At 45.5% G+C, this 13,929-nt stretch overlaps 1 protein-coding gene across 1 annotated transcript in view; it reads right to left on the reverse strand.

The window, feature by feature from the left end:
* Positions 1-12,497, reverse strand: part of BACH2 (BTB domain and CNC homolog 2) — a 353,470-nt gene extending 340,973 nt beyond the window's left edge. The window contains exon 1 of the mRNA XM_049654004.1: positions 12,008-12,497. The gene's annotated coding sequence lies outside the window, so the exon portion shown is untranslated. The remainder of the gene's footprint in view (positions 1-12,007) is intronic.
* Positions 12,498-13,929: the final 1,432 nt, after the last annotated feature.

Raw genomic sequence — 13,929 nt, forward strand, 5'->3', positions numbered from 1 at the left:
TCCGTGGACTGTCGTCAGTACCCGTTTTTTCCTTTCTCTGTTCAGGGAGGATTTGCTTTTCAGCCACGTTTCCCTCAAAACACAGTCCTGACAGGAGATGCTTACTACACAGATTTCTAAACGATGAAATGATCTGACTTTGGCTACTTGGTCATAACGAAACTAAAAACACTAACATGAAAAAACAATAGTGTGATCATCTCACCTACAAAAAACAACTTGATACTTGGGTGAAATCATGAGACCAGAAAAAAAAAAAAAGCTCAAACTACTCAAACTAATATTTTCCAACCTTTCACTAACAGCTAGGGCTAAAACCACATGTTGTGAAGGTCTTGCACTGCGTTATTATTAGAAGTCACAATTCTATTGATACTGATGAGTCATTTGTATCGGCGGAAACCAAGAACTTCCATCAACATCATGTTACACACAGTCGCTGTGGCTTGGCTTTTTCTTTATTACTGGTCAGAGCTGCTTCAGAATGCTTACTGACTGAAAAAAAAAAAAAAAAAAAAAAAGGAGGAGCACTCCTTAAGGATGTGAAAGCTTTCCTTCCCCAGCTGATCTCGTTATTCATCCTTCTCAGGATAGTTTAGGGTGACTTGATCAACTCGTGTCTACAAAAAAGGAAGTTTATTTAGAAACCTCAAAAAAGGTAACATTTCACACTTTCCGATGAAAATAAGCAGAACTGAACTCCAAAAACAAACAGTGAAACCATCTTTGAAAACACATGTCAGATTTAAAATGACCTGAGGTCAGGTTTCTTTCTTTTCTTTTCTTTTCTTTTTCTTTCTTTCTTTCTTTCTTTCTTTCTTTCTTTCTTTCTCTTTCTTTCTTTCTTTCTTTCTTTCTTTCTTTCTTCCTTTCCTTTCCTTTCCTTTCCTTTTTTTTTATAACCTTAATAACATGCAACAGATATAAACAAACTCTGTCATCACTGAAGGGCTTGCACCACACAAAACCGTGTCAGGCTAGCCACTGTGCACCCACTCCCCTACTTCCCCACTCAAGGCACATGCTCCTTACGGAGGGAGAAGTAGGTCAGGTTTCAGTTACACCAAGAAAACCTACGCTAAAGGTTTATGAAAGCTCCTTCTGGTGCTAAGGAAGAAATAACAGCATATTCCTTTTCCCCTATTCTCATCCCCTCACCCTTCTCCCCTTAAAGATTCTCAGAAAATTAAAATGAAGTAAAAATCCATTTCCCTGAGGGATTCCCAGAAATGCCATGGTGCTTATGCAGTCTCTACAGAGGTAGAAATATGCCCAGTATTCTGCCCTGCAACCAAAAGGCTATGATGGGCTGCTGGAAGGAGGAAACCCAGATCAGCAGTGACTACAGATCTGAAAATAGCCTGCCAGAAGCTCAAAGGCCCGGTGCTCTCCAAGGGCAGCACCAGGGCTGTGGGCAGTTTACAGTGCGGCCAGCTGAGTGCCACAAGAGCTCCATGAGTCAGCAAGCGCCTCTGGTAGGAAACTGCTGACATGCTAAATTACTCTTGCATACATAAGGTGCACACACCTACCCAGCAAAAATCAAAACAAGGTACACGCAAATTAGCAAAAAGGAACCTCTCTACCCTTGCAGTTCTATTTTCTAAGGTTAGACCAAAAATATAAATAACCTATATGCCACTGCCCCAAAAGTAGTGGCAACAACCAATAATAATTAATAGCGGTAATAAACAAACAACTCACTCTCAGTGTTGTGATGTGTGGAACAGCTGCATTCAAATCTTACAAGCCAGTTAATTTTAACTGGTTTTAATTTTAACTGGATTTAACTGCTTTTCCTCCCTTCTGAAAAATCAAAATAGTTGCTATATCGACCACAAAAACTGGTAACAGACAAGCACAGTTCCTGTTTTTCAGAGGGGACTTACTTTCAAACCCACAATATCAAGATGCTTAACATAAGTGGAAATTTAAAATTTATTGTTTGATGTAGGAGACTTAAACCTGTATACTAATTCAGATCCCACAAATGTTAGAGTAATTACATCTCAGGTTTGTCCTACGTGTCTTTCCTCTCTGTTCTCTCTTTTAATACAGGATCCAAAAATCTACAGGAAAACTGTTTGGAACTCAGAACACATTTTCCCATAGAGACAATGCCATGCTAGTGAGCTAGCATTCCAGGATATTCCATGAAACAGTTTCAAATGTAAAATACGAGTGAGATGTTCAATTGCAATTTAAAAAGAGAAAATAATACTATAATTGTTCCAAAACCAATTAAAACTTAAAAAAAAAAACCCTCTTGACTGACTGTGTTTGAGGAAGCATCTAATTAGAGGAAGATAAGGGACAGTCTTCTAAATAAGACTTTTGGTCTTCATCTTGTCTCACTCTGGTTCTTTCAACATGGTTTAAAAGATTAATTTCACTTTGAAATGCATGGCATTCTCTTACTTTGGCATAATGTATCATTAGAAAAATCTTTATGTTTATCAGTTGTGAGCACTGATTTTTTTTTTTTTTTTTTTTTTTTTGCTTCAAAAGAAATGATCAAGAGTTGGAAGAGGAAAAAATGAAGGGAAAATGGCTACAAGAAGGGGATACTAGTGAGTGAGGAACAGAAAGAAATGGAGTCAGGGAGAAAAGCAGGCATGGTGGTATAACTAAACTAGGGAGACAGAGGAAAGGTAGGAATTGGGTGCCCCACTAGACAGGGAAGTATTCCACCCAGCTACTCAGTGATCTGACCCACAGTGAAGGAAGGAATCCAGCAGGATAGTTCCACAGACTGGCACTAGATGGCGCCATCAACTCAACATAGCATGGTTGCTGGAGGACTTTGCCTTGGCGGATGGGTAGTTCAGAAGGCAGTTCAGACTCCACAACTGGGTATTTAACAGGTAACAGGTCTAAACTAAGCATTGTTTCATTAGTCAATCAACTTCTCCAAACATTCAGATATAATCACCATGCTAACAGCATAGGTCATGCCAATTTTTAAATAAATTTATCAACTCAATTTTTAGTAATAAAACAGGGTGTGGAGGCAGGTGAGTGGGGTCCACTGCTTTTTTTTCCTCCTAAAATTCAACATTTAAGGACAACAGCATACTTTGAGTTCACTGCTACTGAATGACAAGAATTCCTAATTATAAACCAACTGGCTTTCTCCTGTAGTTCTGTTTAAATGTCAAATAACATACCATCTTGCTACATAGGTTTATGTGATCAGATCCAGTGTTTGTCAAGAGGAAGGTGGTGTTCACTGACAAATGTATTAAAACATTAAAAATCATCACCTCCTTATATTTTTAATAATACAGTGGTTTTTATCCTTTAATCTGCTTATCTATATTCTCTGTCCAGGACTGGATTTATAAACACCTTCTCTTCACTCAGAGATGTCCTCCCATAACTAGGTTACAAATGTGTGAAATCTTACCATTCCCAGTGATAGAATTTTGCTTCTTTGGCTTTGTCTCCTATTAACATGCTGATGATTCAGAAAGAAGTGATGTACTAGGTATGCTGTTATTTACACCCTAGTAAAATTGTTTTCATAAAATCTCTTTCTGAGCTTGGTTTTGAAAGGGAACAAGGGGACTAGTTAAGGGCACTGGTGGCCGAAAGCAGCACAGCAAAGACTGCAGAAGGATGGAATGAGGCCGGTGGAAGGAAGAACTGATGGCAAACCTTGCTTAGCTTTACAATTGCAGAAAGGATCATCATCCCTGACACTGATCTTACTAAGGAGATAATATGAAAAGTAAGGGTTAACTCTAAGTATGTCTACATTTTCCTCTTGCTGAGAGGGTAATAATATCTTTATAGTTAATTTCTTTTTTTTTTTTTTTCATAGTTTGACTCTTCAGGGCTCATTCATTTGCATAATATGGAATCTTGAACCCATATAGATATTCTACAAATCAATGCAAGTAATTCTTACACGAAATCAGCTGCTTTAATTTAAGCTCATCATTGTTTGCATAGAAATCTTTATGCACTCATCTGCTTGATTTTTTTAATCACTTAAAACCTCCAACAGCGACACACTAAGCATCTCCTCATTTAGCCATCTCCAAAATTTGAACTAAATACTGAAAAATAAGCACAGTACATTCATATGCTAGATCATTTTCCAAATTGAGCTTCAAATGTGTGCTTGATGTCCTAGTAGCTCCCAAGAATGCCTCTTGACTAAGGAAGACCAACTTAGATGTCCAGCCCAGGGCAAAGCTGAATCAGCATTCCAAACAGTGACCCTGCAAACCTGAGTAATCAGGGTCACTGCCAAACCAACTGCCTCGCTGAGTCCTTTAAAACCATTCAAATCCCCAGTTGAGAGTTGCAACATGCTAATCTGGCAAGATAATCTCTTCCTAATAATAAATTAAAAAATAAATAATAAATAAATTGGGGAGAATGAGAGCAAAGGTTACCTGCTTTTATCTGTTACTAATAGCTAATATTTCTAATTAGGAGCTCTAATGGAATTGGTTTTGGATGAAATTCTTCCTCCTCAGTAGAATCATTTACCTATATAGGAATAGTTTTCCTTCACCTTTCCTACCCTCATTTAAAAAAATGCTAAAAACAAAGTCTTCACTTAACAAGAGGTAGAAGCTTGTACTACAGGAAAATCCTGGGGACAGGGCCATGGGATTCACGTTGTCTAGTTCTTCTTTATGTCACCACTTCTGCTCTCTGATCCCCAGTGGACACTTAGACCTGAGGAATGAAATTATTAGAAAGTGAATCATACGAAAGACAAAAGATGTATTCATTAAAGTTCACTGACACATGATTTTTTCAATTTTATCGTTCAGATAGACATCAACAAAATATCCAATATTTCAGAGTGAGTTGGCCTAAATTTCCACTTCTGAGAACTGCTAGAGAGCAAAAACGAAAAGTGGGGGACGGGGGGCAGAACAGCATGGCAGTTAAGAGAACAGGCTGTAGCATCAGATACCTAGTTTCCAATCCCAGCTCTACCTCTCATTAGCTGGTTGACATCTGTGCCTCAGCTTCTAATGATCACACCCAGCTCTGGGTTGTTATAAGGATTAAATGAGTTAATATGAATAACACACATAGGAAGCTCCCAACACAGGCTAGCTATCATCCAAAGAAAAAGAGTTTTAGCATACGGTACAGTAGTTTGTTTTAAATATATACCGTCAAAACTCCTGAATTGTGCTAAGAATGGTCTAAATAATCCATCCTGGGCTGCAGAGGCTAGAAACCTTCTTGCTTTGGGGTAGGCAGGGGGTTCATACAGAAGCTGGGCTCACATTTTCATTGAAGATCCTTGCCTAGGTCAGACACTTACCAGCCAACTGGGAGGAATGTCTGTGTAACTTCTAATCATTTAAATGTGGTCAAAATGACCCTAAATATGTTCAAAATAAAAACGCTAACTTGCATTGTTTTCCAACTATGGAAATGAACAGTATTCTTGGCAATTAATTCTGTTTTTATCAGGTTCTAAAGACACAGGTAAATAAATCAATTCTGGACTCTGTATACAGGAATCATTATTTGCCAAAATGGCCCCAAGGGTTATATCATGGTTTATGCAATACTCCAAAGGGCCAAAGATAGTAGTGAATTAATAGGATTAGGAGGCTAGGAAGAAATGACAAGCTCCAAATTTCAGATGGGCTCGGATAGGCAGCTCATTCCATAATTCCTCAGGAAGGGCTGCCCCAACTGCCCAGCCTGGTCACATTCCCCCATTACACCCCCCCCTGGAATGGAATACCTTTCCTTTACAGAACGTGCAGTGGGTGATCTGTTACTACCTAATTAATGTCATCTCTATGGCATTCTTCACTAGGGCAGGGACCAGAACTGGATCTGTGACCCCTTACCGCTTTCCACTAAGAGCACTATGATCACCTAACACCATGCCTGTCACATAAGAGATATTCAGTAGATGTTTATTTATGGAATGAATGAGGCATCTATCCCTAAAGAATGGCACTTCTGAACACCTGGCCCATTTTGTTGCAACCCCAAGGTTCTAATACAGAATGGGAAGAAAATAAAAACTGCCACTAATGTGTGGATACTGGGATACTAAGGAAACTTCTAGTCTAAGCCTTCTGGGTCAGACTCATGAAAAGTCCTGAGGAAACTCCTGAAGCATCTGCAGAAAATGACAGGGGAGAGAGAAGAACAGTGCAAGACTGGAATTGGAGGACCTGGAAGCTCAAATAGATTTCTTCTGAAACTAACCTGGAGTTTGTGACACGCTAGCTGCAGACACAGGAACAAATGAAAACAATTACGAGAAGAATAGGAGGATTGGACAGTGGAGGATTTAAATGCTTGGGGAAGGAGAAGATGAAAGCAGACACAAAGACAAGAGGGAGCTAGCAACCGAGCTCCAGTTCTCAGGGGCATCAGCAGTGTGTCCTACAGCCTTCAGGAGATGAACAAAAAAGTCAGTGAGGAAATGACCCATCTCAGAACCAAAGGACAATTTATTATCAGGCTAAGGAACAAAAGAGAAGTTAACCAGGGGAATATGCTGGAGAAATGATGATTATGAAGTCACTGGGGAAGACTGAGAGACATCTTGGCTGTAATTCCAATGACTAGAATGAACGAGTACATACGTGAAATGCTTTCAGATTGGGGAGATTTATTATTTTGGAAAAGATAGCTCAAGGAAAAACAAAGGCAAAAATCCTGCCTGATTTGTGAGGTAGTGCCACTGGTATGGCAAGGTTCAATTTCCATATTCTTTAGAAAAGAAATGGTCCTTGAAAAGGACAGAGTAGTGATTCTAAGGATACTTCCAGCTGTAGGGAGGCTAAGCAGCATGCTGATGGTAAGATTAGGTTTCAGGTTTAGGTAGACTAACATTTTAAATTAATAAGAAAGAAAAAAAGGGGGGGGGGAAGAAAAGTAAAAGGAAAAACCCTGAACTGACAAAGAAAACTACTTTGCTATGAAATGTTGTTCCAGGCCAAAAAATAAAAAAAGGATATTCTGGGCAACCTTTCTAAATTTACAAAATGTTTAGTTCACAGCAGGTTTCACTTTGGACTTGAACAATCTGTAAATATTTACATAAAATTTAAAGATGGGCCAGGAGTAGGTCACACACTCTCACTGACAAAACAGGAGCGATTTTCTATGATTCCCAGGGTCTTGGTGCTGCTTTGCGTAATGTAGCTCTAGCTGTGCCAGAAGTTTATGCCCTTTTCCCCCAAAATGCAAATTTTTACAACCAGCCTTGGCTTCTGATCCTCCAGTGCCTCTGCTAGGGTCCTATGTCACTGGAACTTCTGTAACATCCAGTTAGTAAGAGAGGAACAGGAAGGTAGATGCAGTGTCTGCTGTATAAATGCAGGTTTTGGCAAATATGTCGCATCTGGTACTGTTCTATGTTCCTTGTCCATGAGAGTAGGAGCCATGTCCTCTGTTTAATATGGTTCCTGTGCACACCTAGTCATTGACTCAGGGCTAGACTGTATATACAGGATGGGGAATAACCTTTAGACAGTCCAGAAAACACATACAGCATTCAGGTGAAATTCTTTACAACATAAAATGAGAAAATTCCTCTTCTGCAGAATGGGTACAATGCCTACTTCCCAAGGTTGCTTTGAGGAGTCATCGAGACAAGTACAGAGAAAGTAGTTAACACTGTTCCTGGCACATATTGAGCCTTCAATAAATCACAACTATTATTTTAGTGGGTGTTCTCAAATGTCAAATTCTCATGTAGGTCCTCAGGCATTTAATAGCCAAGTTACCCCATCTGGTCAATAACACCTAAGAAGATGACAGGTTATTCAAAAGGAATGGATTATTTACCTTCAGAGGATTGCCATGGCACCCATGATATTAAGTATGTGGCTCTTCATGTTGCATTCTCTATCAGAAAGAAAGTTATCAATCCCTGAGTGGGACTCAGTTTTGATTTCAAGTTTTGTTTTTCTTATATCTTTCAATTTTCTGGATAGCTACAGACATTTACTTGGTGGAGACTCATAAATCATCTACTATGTGCCAGGCCTTTAGAAAATAGCCAAATACAGCAATATTAAACAATAAGAAGTTTTAGCCCATTCAGTGGCAGAAGAAAGGTTACCTAAAAGAAAGGCAGAAGAAAGGCCAGCTCTAGCTATTGCATACATCCTCATCCAGCATTTAAAAAATTTTTGAGGGGTGCCTGGGTGGCTCAATCGGTTGAGTGTCTGACTTCGGTTCAGGTCATGATCTCGTGGTCTGTGAGTTTGAGCCCCACATCAAGTTCTGTGCTGACAGCTCAGAGCCTGGACCCTGCTTGGGATTCTGTGTCTCCCTTTCTCTCTGCTCCTCCCCCACTCAAGCTCTGTCTCTCTCTCTCTCTCAAACATGAATAAACGTTAAAAAAAATTAAAAAGTTTTTTTTGAACTAGTATTTTAAACTTAGAGCTTCCACATAAAAATGCAGATATCCTGCTTCTCTTGGATAAACCAGGTAACATGGTAACACAAAGCCAGTATTCCCACCTATTCCTGTGTGGCAACAGTCAACAAGAAGCTAAGACAAAGTAGTGGTTGCCCTTCCCTACTATGCCCCCCTCCTCACCAGGAGAGTGAAAAATGAAAATGAAGGGCCCCGAATTCAAGAATTATTAACAATTTCAAGATGATTAACAACAGATGATTCAACCAAGTGTGAGATCCTTCTGAGCAGGGGGGGAAGGGTACAACAGAGCACACACATGCCCACGAAGCTGGTCTTGCACCACACCCCCTCAGCAAAACAGGAAGGGTATTTATTTCTCTAAGTAATTCTGTGATTCATTCAGTAATGAAGCCAGCATTAACAACAAGCCAGCTACCATACCCCCCCCCCCAAATCTGAGGGACAAAAAGTAGGGGAGTGAAGCCCAGCACACTGAGCTAGAGAGCCTCTAAGGATCTCTCTCCACCCTTGTTAAGGCTGGATCCATACCAGAGATACTAAGCGTGAGTTAATCCAAATAAAATTAAACTGCTCCCAACGATATAGATTGGCCTGAGCCCTATTGTTGGCATCACAGGAGTCCCGATCAACCATTCTGAGGAACAGCTCACAAGCGCTAATGAGTAAGTCCCGTTGGCTGTGCAGACAGTGGGCCCAGAAGTGAAGGGCCAGCCTAGGAGAGATTTGAACATGAACCTGACCATCTGGCTCTCCGTGACTCACTTTGATCACAAAATGAATTGCAACAAATTGAAGAGCACATGGCTAGAGTTAATTGTCTCATCTGTAATCTGAACCCACTTTTAAGCAGTTGTTATTACCCTCTATCAGGTGGAAACGTTTCCTACCATCACTGCAAAGTGCATTTCCTGATGAACTGTAATGGATCATTAAATTCCATATCTGAATAACAATACTTTGCACTTATGCAGTGCCTTTCATCCAGGGATTTCAAGGCAGTTTGCAAATAATTAAGCCCCTCATACAGCAGCCAGAGGTGAGTGACTGGAAAGAACTTGCCTGAAGATACTGAGTCAAAGGCACGATTCAATAGAAAGGGAATAAATGGCTTCCTCCCAGGCATTAGCAATACTGAAAAGTGAACTGGGGCGGGGTGGGGGGGTTGTTCTGATGACCCCCCTCCCTTGCTGCCTAACCCCCTCTTCTCTATGGCAGATTCTCACATGCAACCTACAAGGAACAGAAAAATAACTAACAAGGGTATTTATAATTTAGCTATGAGTTCAGACACACACATGCAAGAAGAGAATGTTTTCCCATATAATCCTGGCATATGCAAAACGAACTGACATTTCAATCCACCTGCAGAAGCAACAGATACCAGAGGAATTAACTCAACACACTTATGATTACCAAATGTCAAACCCAAACCCTTCCAAAATGCAAAATGAAAATATTGCCCTGCACAAATTAGAGTGTGTTCTAACAAAAGTACTTTTTATTCCATGGTTGTGTATTCCATTTTGGGGACCCCCCCCCACTTTGAATGACATTCAAGTTTCAGGAACAGCAAATAGGACAGAATTGGGCAATCAATGTATTCTCTAAACCAGAACACTAAAAAGGAAAAACATTTCAGTCACCACAACTTTTGTGGTGAAATTATAAACTCCTGAAAAACTGAATTTATAATGGAAATGCTGACAGACCTTTCACTGGAGCAGTCTGAGTGCAACACTGTAATTTAGCAATCTCTCTTACAGACTAAAGACTAATTCTAACAAGATGTCATTTTGACTCACGTTTATTACTACCTGCAAGAATGAAAAATGCCATTTACTCGGGAGCTGCCGGAGAACCAGGGTGGGGCAATCTCACATTTTAAGCAAGACGCCCGCTGCCTTACCAAAATAGCCCTCTCCACGGAAAGAGTGGCAGCCTTTCACGCTCAGCTTCTTTCATGTCAGCCAGAGCCTTCGCAGCTCGACATGCCTTTCCTACATGTTACATTTTAATGATCTGAGAAAACCGTTATCGGAGTTAACATCTCTAATTTTACTCTAAACAGACAAAAGCAAAATATCTCATTAGGCATCCTCTCCGCCAAGGTTCCCACTAGGCAGAAAAGGATTTTTTATCTAAAGTAATTACCCTTTTTAGTTAAACACACGCAACAGATGAAATTTACACACAGTGCGACTACAGCACTAGACAGCAAAGGTGGAAACCAAGGAACGCCGCGTCTCGCTCCCCGCGGATCCGCGGGGAGTCTGCGGCGCAGTAGGGGGTGGGGCGCCCTCGTCCCTCCCATTTCTCGGGGGCCACGGGTCGCAGCGACCACGGTCACCGGGCGCGAGAGCTGCGAGGCGCGCCTTCTCCGGCCACAGACAAAACCATCGGGACAGCGCCCACACTGGAACTTCCCCCAAGTTGTTAAACTCGCCTACACGCGAGAAGGTGCTGAGGATACTCCGCACGTCCACAACCCCCAAAGCCAGGGGTGCGCGGCCCCTTTCACGTGCATACACTCGGCCCTGCCCGCTTCCTCCCACGGTTCGAGTTCCTGCAAATTCTCGGCCAGATCGAAGTGGACGAGATGCTCACTCGAGTCCCCTCTCGCGGGCAACTGGGGTAGTCCATGAGCGCCGCCCGCCGCCCTCTCCAACGCCACTGGGCTACTAAGCACCCACCCGTGAGAGGAGTACGAAGCGATCACAGGGAGACTCGGCATGGGGAGGTGCGGAGGTGTCCCCTGGATAAACTCCTCTCCTAGGTGGAGCTTGGAAACTGAAGTGTGGGGAGGAAAAAGAGGGTGTGTGTGCGTTGCACTTTGATTTCATGTAGAATCTTGGGGGGGGGGGGGGTATAAGGTTTCTATCTCTGAAGGCACGAGCCCCTAGGTTCAAGCTCCCAGGGACGCATTCCCGTAACGCGGTCACTGGATAGTAGGGATTCCACCCAGCGCGCTTCCCTTGGTCTGCGCTGCGAGTCTCCCAGCTTGCCTCTTCCCGGGACCCTAAACTTGGGCTTTGATGCCGCGCCAGTCGCGGAGGTCTCAGCTACCCAGCGGCGACTGACAGCTGAGCGCGAAGGCGCGGTGGCCGCAGTCCCCGCGGAGCAGCCTCAGGCGCGGACGCCGCCGGCAGCTTGGAGGCCGCCGGGCCTGGCGCGGGGATCGCGGGCTGGGGGCCGAGAGCAGGGCCGTGGGTCTGACAGCTGCTCCGGCTTGCGCGGACGCGCGCCTCCCTCCAGCCCGCCCTCCCCACGCCTGACTTATTACCCTCTGCTCCTCCTCCCCCTGCTGTTCCAAAACACCCGTCGACGCGAGCAAAATACAATGCCGCCTCGCTTGCCGTAAACAGCCTGGCGAGAGAGCTCACATTCGCCGCGCCGCGTCCGCCGGCTCGGCTCCCACCCCCTTCCCGTTCCTAGAAAATGCCATAAAAGCGGGCAGGGCGCTCGACGGGCGGCTGCGCGCCGGGCGGCCGGGCTCCCTTCCCGCGTCGCTTCCCCACGCCTCCCCGCCTGCCCCGCGCACCCGCTCCCTCCCCCCGTTAACTTGCCCCGCCGCCCCACCCGGTGCCGGCCCGGGACCCAGGGCCGGGGACTCACCTCGCCAGAGAACTTTGCGTCCTTTTCCGCCTCCTCTTCCCAGTGTCTTCCCAGCCTGCAGCCCCCTCCCGGGAGCTGGCGCGGTGGGCGGTTCGGGGGTCACCGAAAGCTCTCGGAGAGGACGCGCATCACATGGCAGCTCGTTCCCAGCCCCCCGAGTGTACCGGGTAGGGGGAGGGGAAGGGTCGAGGGGAGGCCGGAGAGAAAGCAAGAGCCCGGCGGCCGCGGGAACAGGCAGGCGGGGTGGAGAGGGCGGCGGCGGGCGCTCACGTTAGCGCTGCTGCGACCGCAGCCCGGGTGTGCACGGTCGCTGCTGCTGCTGCTGCTGAGGCGGCGGCGGCTCGGCGCTGTTTGCTCCGCGCCGCGCGGCTCGCGCTCTCCCCGGAACGCCCACACTCTCAATCGCTACATTGTTGACATTCGGCGCTGACGTCACCCGCTCCCCATTCACAATAACTTTACGGGAGCCGGGCAGCGCACCTCCCCGGCCGCTGGGGCGCCGTACGCCTGGCGACTAGCGTAAGCCGCTCCGCGAATGGCGCTCCGGGGGCTAGGGTGGGGGGCGAGGGGCGGGGGCGGGCGCGCGCGCTCGGCCCGCTCGCGGGAGGGGGCGCGCCTCAGCCGCCGCTGCACTCCCCGCTTTGTGCAGCCGCGCGGTGGGGAGAGCCCCGTGCTCCCGGCCGGACTGAGCGCCTGGCCGGGTCCGGCCTTGTTCGAGACTCGCAAAGGCCTTGAAAGGCAAGGGTTGGGGGCTTGTGGGGGGGAGGGGAGTGGTGAGGGCTGGTATGGCACGTGGGGAGGGGTGCAGAGCCCAGGGCCCTGCCCCCAGGAAGAGGAGCCAGACGTCGAGACCTGGGATTCCTGGGTTGTCTAGCGTTTCCCAGGAGGGGAGGGAAAAGATGTTCCACGGGCCCCCACCAAGCTAACCTGGCCCCCTCATGAGTGGGGGTGGGGCGAGGAAGAGTAGTTTCCGACCCAACAGCGATGGTGACGGTTGAATCCTTTACCCGAGGGCCTGGGCCCGTCCCGCTGAGCGAGTCTATAGCCCCCACGACTTGGTTTTGGAAGGGGCGAGAGCAATTGCTAAGTGTAAATGGAAAGCCTCGCTTTCAGCTTCAGCCCCAACTCCTCCTGGGTTCCAGCCTCTCCCCTGCCTCTTACTCCGGAGGCTGCCAGGGTGTTGCTGCTGTACTTTAAGGCCATCGTGTGGCTGCCCTGTCAGAAGAAAGCTTGATGGTGGTGAGGATTTTACAGAAAGTAATTAGGACTTAGAGTGAACGAACATTTGCAATAAAAGAAGGTTGTGTTAGTGCAGTGCTGGTGCCTGCAACTTTACCCCTGCCAAGGCCAAGAAATTCTGCCACGTTTCCCCGAACACCTATAACTTGGCCCCCTTGTGTACAGGCAGTATTCCATATTATTACATGTGGTGCTGATTTTTAATGAATATTATAAAACTTTGGCTCGCTCTACTGAGAGAAGGATCATAAATCCCCCCCTGTAAAATGGGCACTGGCATATGCTGAGGAAGCAGTGAAGCATTGCCCCCGGAGTCTTGTGATACCAGCCAAAGTGTTACTCTGAACCACCTTCGATTGAGGGCAGAGTTTTAAAAGGCCCTCATTTTGACCGTCTGTGTGGAAAGCTAAGACATGGACCAAAGGAAGCTCAAAAGGCCAGGCTAATTTTTCTAACAGCATTGCAGAGCCTCTCATGTAGGTCTAGAACCACACGGGGAGTTTTTCTCTGCTAGCCTTTATGGTTTTCAGACGAAGAGAAGCCTAAGAGCTAGGAGCAGTTCTCAGTCTCCTGACTTTGGGTCTGGTGCCTCTTTTGATAAAACACCCTTCTTCTTGAGGTCCCTACCTGGCCTTCTGGCAAGGACAGAAAATACTGAGCCCGATCTGCCCTGGCAGAGCCAG

Source organism: Panthera uncia (genome assembly GCF_023721935.1).
Source record: "Panthera uncia isolate 11264 chromosome B2 unlocalized genomic scaffold, Puncia_PCG_1.0 HiC_scaffold_24, whole genome shotgun sequence".
NCBI classification, from domain to species: domain Eukaryota; kingdom Metazoa; phylum Chordata; class Mammalia; order Carnivora; family Felidae; genus Panthera; species Panthera uncia.